Source organism: Alexandromys fortis, unplaced genomic scaffold (assembly GCF_014885135.2).
Source record: "Alexandromys fortis isolate MF-2015 unplaced genomic scaffold, M_Fortis_MF-2015_v1.1 scaffold_43, whole genome shotgun sequence".
NCBI classification, from domain to species: Eukaryota; Metazoa; Chordata; class Mammalia; order Rodentia; family Cricetidae; genus Alexandromys; species Alexandromys fortis.
Window position 1 is genome coordinate 12,030,232 of NW_026067928.1, and position 15,424 is coordinate 12,045,655.

A 15,424-nucleotide genomic window follows, 5' to 3' on the forward strand; every position below is an offset into this window, starting at 1 on the left:
TTGTAGAGTTCTAAAGCCATTGGTGACAATCTAAATTTTCTTCCTTGTTGAAAACTGTATGAGTAATAGAAGTTCCAAAATAGATTTTCTTCTAGTTTTAGTATTTCCAAATAAATCAATCTCAGTTTCTAAAAGTTTAACTGATTATCTCTTTCTCTTTTTCAGTCAGAAGTATAGGCTGATTATAACAGCCTTTTATACATTCATATGAAAATATACATATAAAGGAAGCATGATGAAAACTTCAATTTCTCTTTCAAATAGACATAATTCTGATAGTTTCATGGTGTGATTCATATACAAATTTTTACCGTTTGTTTTTATTTTCATTAATCAAGACTTCAGAGAGAGCATTAACTGGTAACACTGAAAGCTCTATTTCTAAACCTTCATTCCTTAGAAAAGTTTTCTAGAATCTCTACATTTCTTTTGCTGAACCCTACTGTGATTCTACCTTCTGTCATAAAAAAGGAAAGAAGGAATAAAGGAAGGAGAGAGAGAGGGAGGGAGGGAAGAAGAAAGGAAGAAAGGAAGGAGGGATGAACGGAAGGAAATAGTGAAGGAAGGAGGGAGGGAGGGAGGGAAAGAAGGAATGAATGAAGGAAGGACGGAGGTAAGAAGGAAGGAAGAAGAAAATGACAAGAAAGAGATGTTTAACTTATCATAACCATTTAAAAAAAGGAACAAAGTGCAGCAAAAGCAGCCGAGGTAAGAATTCAAGCATGTCTGTCTTGCTTGAGGCATTTATACATCTTTATTACAACCACAGGTGAACCCTTAAGGAAATAAAATAAGCAAAAGCTGTTTACTTGTGAAAAAAAAAGTATAAGAATAAGAATGGTACAGTGATCCCCTCATCTGTTATCAAGGGTTTCGCTTTAGCTTTTCAAGTGTTTGTCACATTCATTTTATGAGCCTAGAGTAGGGGATGCAGAAATGAAGTTTTTAAATTCGGGATTAAAATTTGATGGATTTAAGATAACATAGTGTATAATCCATATGGCCAGAGGAACATCTACTTTCAAGTAAAATATATGTTCACACCGCTTTTGTGTTTCACACCTTTAAAATAAAAGCTGAGATCAATATTAAATATTGAAGGTAAATCAGGGTAAAATATCTCACTGGGAGAAACTGGTTGGAATAAGACTGAAAGAAACTTAACCACTCAGCTCAGACCCACCAATGACTGCAGGGGTTCCACAGGCTATGCTGGAATAGAGATAGGAAAAAAATGCACAGAACCATCATATTATAGCATGTTTTACACTCCCCTGAATATTGTCACTGTGACAATTAGACATAACTTCCAGAACTTACAGGGCTATGTTTCTCACCCTAGTCCATAGCACTGCACCAGTACACCAGCTACAGCCTTCTGTCAAGTCATCAAGACATCAGTATAAAATCACAATCAATAGGGTCCTAAACTAATGTTGCAGAGTCAGCCCCTGCTTCCACTGCTAGGGGCTTCTTAAGGAGATGAAGTTACACAGCTGTCACATATTATGCAGAGGGCCTTTTTCAGTCCTGGTTGTCAGTTTAGTCTCTGTGACCCCTATGAGCCCAAGTTAGTTGATTCTTTAGATTTTCTTGTGACGTTCATGATCGTTTTGATTCCTTCAATCCTTCTTCCCTCTCTTTGACAGGAGTTCCTAAATTGGGCCTAATCTTTGACTGTGGGTCTCTGCAGTTTTTCCCCAGTTCTGGATGAAGCCCCTCTGAAGACTATAGTGATTGGCGCAACCTAATACAAAACCAGGTGCTTACTCTTACTACAACTTGATATGCCATGTTTTGTCAAGATCCATGCAACGTCTGCCCTTTCCTGAATAGAAATGGAAATGGAGTGATGGGGCAGGATGAGGCTGAGGGGAGGTGAGGGGAAAGAGTCTCCATGAACCCTTCTCCTCAGAATTCAGTATATAGAGCAAGAGGAAGTGGGGAGATTGTGTCGGAGGGATGGAAGACAAAGGGAGAACCTGGAACTCTGAATCAATGAAGTTATGTGTACATAAGCTCACAGAGACTGAAGCAGCAATCACAGGGCCCACTATGTACACCAGATCCTCTGTGTGTACAGTACAGCTCTTAGCATAGTGGTTTTATGAGATTCCTGACTGTAATGATGAGTGAAGCGAGTCTCTGCTTCCTGTGCCTGCTCTTGGGACTCTTCCGCTTGTTGGGTTGCCATGTCAACTCCAGTATGATAGATTTTGCTTCATCTTATCATATTTTGGTTGCAACATTTGTTTGTTATTTCTGTTCTTTTCTAATGAGAGACAGAAAGGGACTGGATATGGAAGAGAGGAGACCCGAGAAGGAACTGGGAGAAATAGAGGGAGGGGAAATATAATCAGGATACATTTTATGAGAGGTGGATTAATTTTAAATAAAAGTAAAAAAAGAAAGTAAATTGTTTATTAATTTCCTTTTTATTTTTTTGGCTCTTTGTCTGATAATATCTTGGACACACACATATACATGAACCATGATATTATCTTGTTTTTCTTTTTCTCCTTCCCAGTAAGGTATAAAATTCCTTTAACTTAAATTTTGTGAAATTTATGTTGCTCCTATTGCAGGGCTATTTCTTCTCCATTTCTTTCAAATTGCAACATTTTTATTGGAACTAATCATTTTGATTCAGTTTTTATTATTTTAAGAATTTCATAATTAAGTTCAAATTTATGTCATTTCCGTCTGTCCCTGAACTCCCTTTCAATTCTTGACTTTGTATTTAATTTATTATTGTATATAATGAGTCAATTTATTGCTACTTTTATTTGTGTATATTTATGGCAGATCAAACGGGTCTGGTTAGGAGTTGAAAGGACTGCAAGAGTCAGAAGACCAAGATATCTGATGCTAAATGGTGTTGTCTAGACATTATTAGGAAGCTGCACTCTTCAAATCTGAAAAATATGGTTACCCAAAAATGACATGATAATAAAAACTGTGGGTGACACAAAGAAGAACTTTTGATGTAACGGGAAACAGTAGTCTTAGATCTTCCAGAGAGAGAGAGAGAGAGAGAGAGAGAGAGAGAGAGAGAGAGAGAGAGAGAGAGAGAGAGAGAGAGGATGCTAGTTTAAAACAAAGTTAAGAAGGCAGGAGAGGCAAAATAAAATGCTGAAATGTCTGGATTGATAAATTTCTCAGATGAGTTCTACCATGAATATCTTCAGTTTAGGAGCAGTTTTTTTATTTAGGAGTAGTGTTTTTATCATATTTTGTACATGGGAGGAGCTCATTCTTTCCTAGAATCTATCTCTGTTTCTTCAGAATTCATAGCATTTGGGCCTTCCCTCTGAGAAATATCTAACTGATAAAAGCCAATGATGCCTACCAAGAATGTCAATTTTAGAAGCTATAGTACTGAACTGGCAGTCTTATACATTTTAGCAAATAAAATTTTGTATGAGTGATGAGTGAGAAGAGCTTTAACAAAGTTGGGAGAGACAAAAGACTAAGGGGGATTTTTCTCAGATTATAACTGCTAAAGAAATATTTTAAAATGTGCTTTTGATAAATCCTCATCTTTGAAAAAGTATTTTGGTTATTTGTCGATTCTTGTTTTTTAAGCTGACTTCTCCTCCATAGCTGTTATTATTCGCAGTATATTCAATTCATTTTAGGTTTTAGCTTTTTTTGTTTTTAATTGGCAGACTGTTTCTAAGAACAGAAATTTAAGGGGAAACAAGTATTATGGAAAAGTGATCCTCTCAGGTTGACAGGTCAGTTAGCAAATGTCTTTGGTTCAATACCTAATTTTGTGGCGCTTTTCTTGATCTTTCCATAACAAAGAAGAAGCAATTTTCCTCTAGTTCTCCTAGGAGTGGTCAAATACAGATCACTTCTGACTTTTTCTCTAATTCCCATTGCCTTTTACACAATTTCCAGAAATTTCAGTGAAAACTTGTGATTTCTACTTTCAGATCCATCTCCCAGTATGATGAAAGATAGGAAGGAAAGAGAGGGTCCAGGAAAGCAGGTTGGAGTGGGAGATATATAAATGTAAACATAACACCATGCAAAAATATGTGCTGTTTTAAATTTGTTGAAGCTGTTGCAAAAAATCTCTTTGAAACACTGTAATGTGTGAATAATTAGTGGTCATTTTTAATGACCGCATTTCAAAACACAATATTAAAGAATCATAACCCTTAAAATTAATTTATAATAAGTACCTTTCTTCAGCTTGTTTGGAACCAATATCATCATAAACATGTATGTATAAAAAATGTTATGAGACAGATAACACATGCATATCTACCAAAATAGATTTTGAACATGCAATATTTCTGTTATAAACAGAGGATAAGAAAAATATTGTCATATTGTCATTTTATTATAAAAGAAAATATACCATATACTGCATTCTGAATAATCAATGCAGAATATATTCAGGCATATATACATGCATATATTATATGGTTGACAAGTTAGGTTACACAACTGAATTTATGAATTTTTAAAATTCATTTTTTATATAATGTATATAAACTAAGGAAGTTCAAAGACCAAGAAAAAAGGGAAGAAGAAGAGGAAAATGGATAAAAATAAAAGAGGAAGCAAAGGATAAAAACACTAAAGAAATAACCAATTAATGTTACAAGATCAGTGTACTTGAACTAAACAGATTGAACAAGCCAATAATGGTGATTCAGAGCTTAATATGTGTAAGTTAAGATGAAATCTAATATTTTCTTAGACAAATAAGTTTTCCAAAAATATTTAACTTTTTTGTTTTATTTTCAAGACAGGGTTTCTCTGTAGCTTTTGAGAGTGTCCTGGAACTAGCTCTTGTAGACCAGGCTGGTCTCGAACTCACAGAGATCTGCTTGCCTCTGCCTGTCAGGTGCTGGGGTTAAAGACGTGCACCACCACTGCCCGGCTTCAAAAATATTTCAAAACTATGTGCGAATACTTTTATAAAATTAAATACAAAAATGGATTATTTAAAGAAGGAGCTTATACATTTACAACAATAATACTCTACAGTATTATTGCTAGATATGCAATAAAACCCAGACTGCAAAGCTAAAGGGCAAAATAACATTAAATTTAAAACACAGATGGAAACCTATGAAATAACAATGTATGTTATCTGATAATAAATGATTTCCCAGATTGGAGAGATGATTCAGAGGAACTGGGTTCAAGTTCAAGCATCCATATGGCAGCTCCCAGCTGTTTTCAACTCCTGTTCCAGAGAATTTGACACCCTTACACAGACATACATGCAGACAGAATACCAATGCACGATAAATAAAAATAAATAAATCATTAAGAAAAATAAATTGCTTCTTGGGTGTTTTACCTTTGGGTTGGGAAAACAATAATAAAATATAGCTAATGTAAGTATCTTCATGAAAGTCCTTTAATTCTAAATTATTACAGCTTTGATTTACCTAGAAATAAAAGGTGAGAATGCCTGATAATCCAGCACTAGTAGCAACTTCTTCATTTGTTCTTTGAGGTTAGGATAGAGTACCAGGTTATCTGGAATTGAGAATTATCTTAGATTCCAGCTCTACTAAATGCTTCTCATCACCTGTAAGTGACAGTGAGAGGGATGCTCGACTATACTTTCATCATCATTACAAACACCTTTCCATCTACAAAATAACTTTAGTTAGGTTCTAAACCTTTTCTGTTGAGTATAAGAAGTTTCTACAACTTGAATATTTACTTATGATGATACAAGTATTTCCAAAAATACGCAGGGAACATGACAATTTTAAAATTATGAATTATGTCTGCATATTCATCTTCAGTACATGTGGGGAAGTAGATGCTAACAAAATTTGCAATGTTTCATAGACTTTATATAAAGTAGCACAGCATTTGCATGAAGCTGTGTACATAATCTTGAGACTGTCAAATTTTTCCTTCTTTCCTTTCTTTCTTGGCAGGATTCTTCTGTATAACAGTTCTGGCTGTCCTGAAACTCACTTTGTAAACCAGACTGGCCTCAAACTCATTGAGATTCACCTGTCTCTGCCTCTCAAGTGCTGGGATTAAAGGCATGTGCTACCACTGCCCGGCTTCAGTTCTTTCTTATTTCTATAAGTATTTTGTTTATTATTATTGTGTGTGCATGCCATAGCACATATATGACTGTCATAGAAACATTTGCTGGAGCCACTTGTTCTTTTCTACTTTTATGTGCATTCCAGGCATAGGACTCAAGTGGCCAGGCTTGCTCAATCAAAGCCCTTACCCACTCAACCATCTCAGAATCCCTGGTCCTTGGTTTTAATGTATTTTATTATTTTATATGTCATGTTTTGCCTGTATGTATGTCTGTTTGCCATGGGTATGTGATGTGTGGGTCAGTGAAGATCCTAAAGAACTCTGGATTACAGAAACCGAATTTACAGACATTTGTGGGTTACCATGTGGGTGCTGAGAATTGTCCCCAGATCTCCTAGAACAGCCCCGTTTTCCTAACTAATTTATTTCTCCAGTCGTACTGACCCCAAATTTCTGAATGTTTTCAATCCTTTACAGTTTGAATCCACAGGCATAGAACACACAAATGCAGAAAGGAAAGATTCCCTCTCCCTTTTAGCATTCCTTCTAAGTCTCCACTTTCTGATGTCGGCCTAGCAACATTTTCAAGCATACTTAATATCTCCTGCTAGATTCATTGCCTTTGAAATGACAAGAAACAGAAAGCAACTCCGTTCTTCTACCTTACAGTAGAAATAAATTATAAACTGACAGAGAAATTAAGCAGTTGAATACCAACAAAACATCAAATATCTACATTATATTCTCTTGGAGAGGCCTCACACCAGTTCCTCTAGATAACATACATGTGATGTGGTACTTATAGATGCTTCCTGAACTAAGTATGAAAGTATATCAGGTGATCTGGTACTTAGAGCTGCTTCCTGGAGTAAATATAAAAGAAGGGGGTGAAGCATTTAAAGACTCAAAGAAGGGGCACAAAAATAATTACCATATTGTGTCTATTCCCTCTCTATTCCTAGGGAGAAGAGTAGACATTCCCCTCTTCCTAGGTAAAAGTCAGATAGGAGAGATGGGTCTGTGTTCACAAATGCAAGCTTCTGAATTACTGTTCACTCTGTGTTATAAATGAGAGATTTGGATGTTGTGGAATCAAATCAATTGATTTATTATCCTACCAAAAAAAAAAAAAAAAAGAAAGGTAGAAGGCAGAACACATATGCTTCCTTCAGAAAGTCTCTAACTCATGTATATGTCCACTTACTTATTTTTCACCATGACAGGAGATGCTATAAGGTCTATGAGTCAGCAGTAAATTAACACTATCATGAAAATTCACTGAGGGGAAAAACTATTAATCACATATAGAGCATATGGTATAGGAAGAAAATCATTTAAAATTCTATGTAGTAAAGTGCGTGAAAAAAGAAATTTAGTATATTATTCAACTGCACAGGAGGGTACATAATCTCCTAAGGGCTCCTTATGAGGCCAATGAAAAGAAATTATTGCTGAATAATGGCTAAAATCTAGAAAGGTGAATGAATCATGAACGGAAGTAGAAATAGCAATAAAATACAGCATTTTGTGCAAAACACGCCATTAAAGGAAATATAGAGTCACTCAGGAAATTGAAAGATATTTAATTTTGTGAATAAGAGAGTACTTGTAAGGTTGATTTGTAAAAGGCAGGAAATTAGGTTTGCCAAAAAAACAGGGGCCACATTATTCAAGGTGACTTAAACTCTGCTAAAGATGTAGGACATCATACAAAAAATATGCAAGAACACTTGAAGATTTTTTTGAAGTAAAATTCCATCTAATTTGCATTTGAAATGATGCTCTTCCCACGTTGTTTAGAAAATGGATTAGAAAGAATTAGAGACCTAGTTAAAAGAATGTAATTAGTAAGAAGCTGCAACAATACAAATAAGAAATACTATTTACCTAGACTAAGAAAGTGACTCTGTCGGCAAGAAAAAAAATGCAGATACACTTTAAGAAAAAACACAAACAAGAAGAATGAGAAGACTGACATATTTTAAAACAAGGAAGAATTTGAAAAGAAATTTAATTTTATCTTGAGGAAAATTCATTGAATTGTGGTGTTTCTCCCTGAGGTCTGGAATCCATTCTGAGAACATAGTAAAAATGATGCTGTAATGTTTGAGCTGCTTATTTTGAAATGAGATGAGCATGCTTCCATATGCCAGTGTGGAGTAGCAAGGTGAATAGGCAGATGCAAGTGAGCCTCATCTAATAGAAAAATACTGATTTAAGTACTAGAATTTCATGCAAGGAAGGAATATGAAGACCAGCAGCAACAATAAAATGAACTAATAAAAGGACAGATTTTAGCATGGCAGTCATTGCTTGGAATCCAAAGCAATGTTGTGAAATGCTCCTCCATTGATGAGGCAGGGAACCTAAGAAGCACACTGAAAACTGAGAGCCCACGCTCTTGTAACTTTCTTTGCAGAGTACCAGGTAAATAATAAAACCTTGCGACTGAGTTCTTCAACGTGGAAAGCAAGTTATCAGTTAAAGCCATACAAATCTGTGACCCAAAATCATAATGTACAGTAATGTGATAACTTGTCATTCACTACTTTGTGATGTGCATCCAAGAGATGACAGAAACATGTATTTTAGCAAAACTCTCCTTTACTAAAGCCTTGAATATGTACACATAGGATTTGATTCTTATTAACATGAGAAACAAAGTAAATACTTAGAGGGGGGTTTTAATGATTTCAGAGAGATATTCTTTACTTTCTAATTGCAGAAATATGATTAAATTATTCTTGAAATGCAACATTTTAAATATATATGTAATTTTCTGCAGGCTTTCCACATAGAGTGATTAATTAATTCTTGTTAATTTGATAAAGTGCATATAAAAAGATGTGTTAAATACAAGATATAAATTAAAAATAACTTTGAGGGGATCTGAAGGCATCAGGATATTCTGAGTTATAGTCTCATTCATTCTCATATTAGCTCAAATACAACACACAGGTAAAACTTCCAGTGTTAGTTATTTTGGTGTAATTTGTGGCAATTTTTCCTTCATTTTTAGAATGTTTTGAGAATTTCATATATAACTGGTATATTCAAATCTTTTTCTTTGTATTCTTGTCCCCTTCCAAATCTCATGTCCCTCCACTCCCTATGAGTACAGGATATCTTCTTTAATTATTATTTTTACACGACCTCCTGAGCATATTTATTTTTGTGTATTTTTATTTATTTATTTACTTACTTATTTATTTATTTATTAAAGATTTCTGTCTCTTCCCCACCGCCGCCTCCCCTTTCCCTCCCCCTCCCTCGTCAGCCCAAAGAGAAATCAGGGTTCCCTGCCCTGTGGGAAGTCCAAGAACCACCCACCTCCATCCAGGTCTAGTAAGGTGAGCATCCAAACAGCCTAGGCTCCCACAAAGCCAATATGTGCAGTAGGATCAAAAACCCATTGCCATTGTTCTTGAGTTCTCAGTAGTCCTCCTTGTCTGCTATATTCAGCGAGACCGGTTTTAACCCAGGCTTTTTCAGACCCAGGCCAGCTGTCCTTGGTGAGTTCCCGATAGAACATCCCCATTGTCTCAGTGTGTGGGTGCACCCCTCGCGGTCCTGAGTTCCTTGCTCGTGCTCTCTCTCCTTCTGCTCTTGATTTGGACCTTGAGATTTCAGTCCGGTGCTCCAATGTGGGTCTCTGTCTCTGTCTCTGTCTCCTTTCATCGCCTGATGAAGGTTAATATTCAGGAGGATGCCTATGTTTTTCTTTGGGTTTTCCTTCTTATTTAGCTTCTCTAAGATCGCGAATTATAGGCTCAACGTCCTTTATTTATGGCTAGAAAGCAAATATGAGTGAGTACATCCCAAGTTCCTCTTTTTGGGTCTGGCTTACCTCACTCAGGATAGTGTTTAATTTTCATTGTATGTATATGTGAGTATTTAGAATTGGATTGCATTTCATGGGACATATTCCTGGAGAAGATTGATTCTAATTCTTTTACCAGCTAGTGATTGCCTGCTGGTCTATATAAGGATGAAACCTCATGAGATTTCCTTTTCTACAGCTTCTGATTTCTTTCTGCATGTCTTATCTAGGCAACCAGACTGTTGAGATTCCAGGTATAGCTCTTCTGTCATACGTAGAATACACTATCTCACAAGAGATACCTTGGTCCTTTGGCTCTTCCAGTCTTTCCATCCCCACTTCTACAATGTTTTTTCAATATAGGTTGTGCTATGCATATATTAATTGATTGGGATTGGGCACTACACAGTCATTTGTACTCTATAAGTTTTGAGCAATTGTGCATTTCTGTAGTCTCCATTTTCTACATAATATTCTTTTATGAAGAATAAGAGATACACTTACCTGAGGGTATAAGAAATTGTGTTTAGAATGCAGGTTAGATATTGTATTGATTTGCAAAAGTAACAAGTAAAAGCTTTCTTTCAAGGTCCTAGACCTCACCAGGCATAAATTTTCTTATTCATATTATCAATCCATTAGATAGAGTGTTGTTGGTTAACCCAGCACATATGAGAGTTGCTATTGAACTTCTCAAAGTATCTTGTCAGGTTGCTTATTGATGTGGCCTTTAGGTGTCACTGCTAGGTTGAATTACAAATTGCTTTCGTCCTTTGGCACCTGTGTAGCATCTTCTAGTATTATGAGAACTTCCCCAGAAAAGGAATTTTCAGTTCGGTTTCAGCTTTCTTCCTCTAAATCCTGTATCTAAATTATATGGTGTCAGACCCCCACAGGGCAGGGAACCCGATCTGCTTTTTGGGCTGATGAGAGAGGGGGAGTTGATTGGGGGAGGGGGAGGGATATGGGAGGCAGTGGCGGAGAAGAGACAGAAATCTTTAATAAATAAATAAATTTAAAAAAACTTGAAAATTAAAACCTCTAACAGAATAGAGTCTTACCTTGTAGATATTGTGGCTCAGTTTTTGCCCGGGTTTCTCTTCCCATAAACCACAGGGAACATTCTGGCAACAAAAAGAATAGAGCAAGGTGTGAAAGCTCCATGTCCGCAGCATCTCAACTTCTCCATGTTCAACAACTTGTGTGAAAGCTATCCTTGGCAACGGGATCCTTTTGTCCATTTTCAGAGAGTAACCCTTTGCCTTAGCATCAGCCTAGGTTCATTGGGGGCTTCCACAAGACCTCCTTGGCCAACAACTCAAATGAGTACAGCCACGTCCTTTCACTGAAAGCCTTCCATGGAAACAAGAGAAAGCCAGTTGAGACTCCACACCATCCCCCAAATTTCCTCACTTTCAGCTGTCTTACTGCAGTCTCTCCCTCCACCACATTCCTGTAGTGGCGTTTCAATTGTATTTTAATAAAAAAAAGACTTCCCGAAGATAGGAGATTAAAACTGTCCAACTGGTCGGACATACACCTTTAATCTCAATAGACATAATGACACACACCTTTAATTTCAGTAGACACACTAGTTGTCATAGAAACTGGGTGGTGCATGCCTTTAATGATGGTGAAGCACTCTTTTAATACCAGCACTAGAGATGATTATAAAATGGGAGAAACGGTTCTCAGAAACACAGTTTCATCTTGAGATTCTGTGAGGCAGGGTTGCCACTTAAGACTGAGGTTGAGGTAAGAGCCAGTGGCTGGCTGTTTTGCTTTTTGGATCTTCAGGTTGAATCCCAATTTCTGACTCGAGTTTTTATTAATCATATAGAGTTTGTTAACAAATGTATTGGGATTGACTCAGGAAAAATATTTTTACAGTGATTATGTGGTAAGTGTATAACTTTTGTTTACAGAGGAAGATCTTCTTTGTAATGAGCTTGCTGTGAGGAATATAAGAAGGGTGTTTGAAAAATAAAGGAGATAGAGAACCCCTGAAGGTTTCTATATGTAAGGGTTTCTCATTGTAACAAGTTCAAAGATATAAGTTTGACCCTCTTGCCAGCCCCAGAAAATTGTTTCTCTTCCTCAGATAGAAAGATTAATTGAGGGAACACTCCGCTGACTCTGTGGCTCCACTTCAGTTCCTGAACTGCTGAAGGCTAGTCCCTTACAGCAAGTGTTTTTGATAAAGAAGCCAGATATTCACACCGGGAAAAAGACTAAATCTTCAACAAATGATGCTAATACAACTGGATGTCTCTGTGAATAAGAATGAAAATATATTCAGACCCAGCATCCTGCACAAAATTTATGCCCCAACTGGATCAAAGACTTCACAATAAAACCAGATTCAATGAGCCTGATAGTAGAGAAAGGGAAAAGCCTTGACCATACTGGCACAGGAGAAAACTTTCTCAACAGGACACCTATAGCTTTTCATTAGTTCCATACTTTCCAAACTTGAACTTTTTGACTAGATCATGGCAATGGCTACATAGACTTAGAGAATAAAACCTAGAAACTTTCTTTAGACTTTTGATACTTCCAGAATGGTTATGAGTGCTAACTTTAGATCTCAAATGTTCAGAATTCTTTCTCGACTTCTTTACCTAGTCATTCATATGCTGTATGCAACTGAATATTCGGTGGACTTCTCAGAGACAATGTATCAGAACTTGCTCATTTCTCTTCATATCTCACCTAGCAAAACGTGGTAAGTTATGTGATGGCAGAACCTGTCCTTCAGTGTGCTGATTTATATTCTTAGTATTAGCATTTAAATTTTTGATCAATTAAAATTATCAAAAGATATATTGCCTATACCTTATAAATGTATCTTATGTTCAAAATGTTCGACATTTTATCTATATCGCTAAAGATTTGTCTACTACAAAAATTGACCTGTCTCTATGTGTGCACATATGCACAAATACATAGAGACACAATTTTGTAGAGTCACCGAATCTTTTATTATTACATTATTTTCAGGATAATATCTTATAATCTTTTTTTCACACTCAGAGTGATATTTGTCTTAGTGAAGATTTTATGTAGGACTGGAAGGAAAAGTTGAAGCAGTGACTACAGTTCCCCGAACACAATTAACCTTATCTTTATCCAAAAGCATGAAGACTGTCATGTTGTGACTTTTTTTATCTTCCCAGAAATAAATTCGCTTATGAACAATTGGATACATCACAACTAATCTGAATCTGGTTGGCTTTATATTTAGAAACAACAACTTTAGACTATTATATCAATTATTTAATGTACAGTTTCTTTTCATGTTCTTATAGATAATCTTGGTGTGTCTTGCTTCTTTAATTTATGTTAGAGACTCCTCATAATTCTTCAACCTTCCATTAAGCCTTTACAGCCTTATTTTCTGTAGTAATTGCATTAGGTCTAGCATTGACATTAAACCTTTGTTCTATTTTTCATAGTGTTTCTACTCCTGTGATTAACACTGATTAATATACCTAAGAACACCCTGAATACAGTCTTTCCTCTTGATGAAATCATTTTATTTTAGCATTTTCTACACTTAGCATAATTAGGACATTGTTTTAGACAGGTTAAATTCATAATTATTCTTGTTTCTATACTCACTCAAATCTAAAGCTCTATCCTAAGAGGTTTTCAATTTCCTTCTAAATGGGTTTACAGTATCTGAACCCCATTTCTATCATTATGCCCAGGCCTCTTTCTTTACCATCTATTTATAATGAATATTTTGATGTTTAAAAAATATAAATGCATTCTGCAATTTAGGTAACATATTCTAAATTTACTGATGTGGGAGTTGAATATGTTTTCTTGCCATTGGTTAATAAAGAAGCCGCTTTCAGTCAATGACAACCAAAGTAAAGCCAAGTTAAAAGAGATAAATAGAGTAGGTAGAGTCAGAGGGAAACCACGTAGCTGCCTGCATGAGACAGATGCCTCTGCAAAAGCCTACTGGAACCTTGCTGGTAATCCACAGCCACATGGCAATACACAGATTAGTAGAAAAAAATGGGTTAATTTAAAATGTAAGAGCTAGCTAAAAAGATGCTCGAGCAATTGTCCAAATAATATTTCAATCAATATAGATTTCTGTGTGATTATCTCAGGAATCTGGAAAGCTGGGAAGGAACTAAGAGCCAGCACCCAACAATTTACTCTGCATAGATTTGTCTTCCCTAAGATTGAAAGATGCTCCTAACATCCTCAATGTTTTTCAATTATTATTCTTTCTAAGCAGTTTCATTATATACTATATTACTTTGGTTTTTAATTTACTAATTAAAGTGTAGTTCTGAGAGACATATTTTCTAATAATGTAGTAGAAATCATTTAAAAATTTATCCATGACTTATGTCTATCATCTGAATCATACGACTCACAAGTTTTTGATTATCCACATATGCCAAATTTATGGGTAAGAAAGTACTTAAGTAATTCATCTAATTAAAATAAGTTGGGTAAATGAGATTTTGTGGCATTTATAATTATGTAAATATTAAGTTGATTAGCAAGTGTTTAAGTTTAATATAAATGTGTGCATGCTTCTGTGTGTGTGTGTGTGTGAGTCTGTGTATGTGTGTGTGTGTAGAAAGGTAGTAAAATAAAGAGGAATTAGTTTAAAAAACATTTTGTGTAATTTTAAAATGTTTATCAATTGTGGTGGCATTAAGTAACTATATTATGGTAGAAATTAACCCCTATTAGTACATGTCATCTACATGTAAACATATATCAAATGGAATATCAAATACTCCTTACCACTCCAATAATAGTATAAGAAATATATATTGTCGCACTATAGGAATATAGTTTTGTTAAGAGTGGGACAGACAACTGTTTATGAAGCACAAAGGCTGAGATTATAAAAAGTGATACTAAATATGTCATTCCTTATCATGGAATTATAGCATGATTTCCCTCTTCTCCATATACTATACTGTCACACCAACAGATATGTTATACAATAGATGGTTGTATAGTTATACAATTGATAGAACTTTCAACCTGAAGCCTCTGGAATATTTATAGCCCCCAAAGAGGAGCAACAAACCTGCTACAGCCTCACTCCAAGAGGGTCATACAGATCTTCCCCTCCTAATATCCTTCTCCTTACGGGATGTCTTTATCCTTTCCCCAAACACCAATAGACACTCCCTGGGAACCCACAGGCCAATCTTGTAAGAGGAATTCAGAGGCTAACACCTGATCTTCACCCCTAATTTCTCTCCCCCATATCCAATTCCTGAGTTTCATTCTTATCTCTATACTAGAACACCTGTTGATGACTGCCTTCCCCTTGTTCCCATCTCCAGTAGACCTTACCCACCTTTTCTGCATCCCTGGACTCATTAAGTTATCCCTTCTACTAAATCCATCAGGTACCCCTTTCTTTTTTCTTCCTCTTCTTCCTTCTTTCCTTCCTTCTTTCCTTCCTTCCTTCCTTTCTTTCTTTCTTTCTTTCTTTCTTTCTTTCTTTTTTTTTTTTTTTTTTTTTGAATTTTCGAGACAGGGTTTCTCCGTAGCTTTTGGTTCCTGTCCTGGAACTAG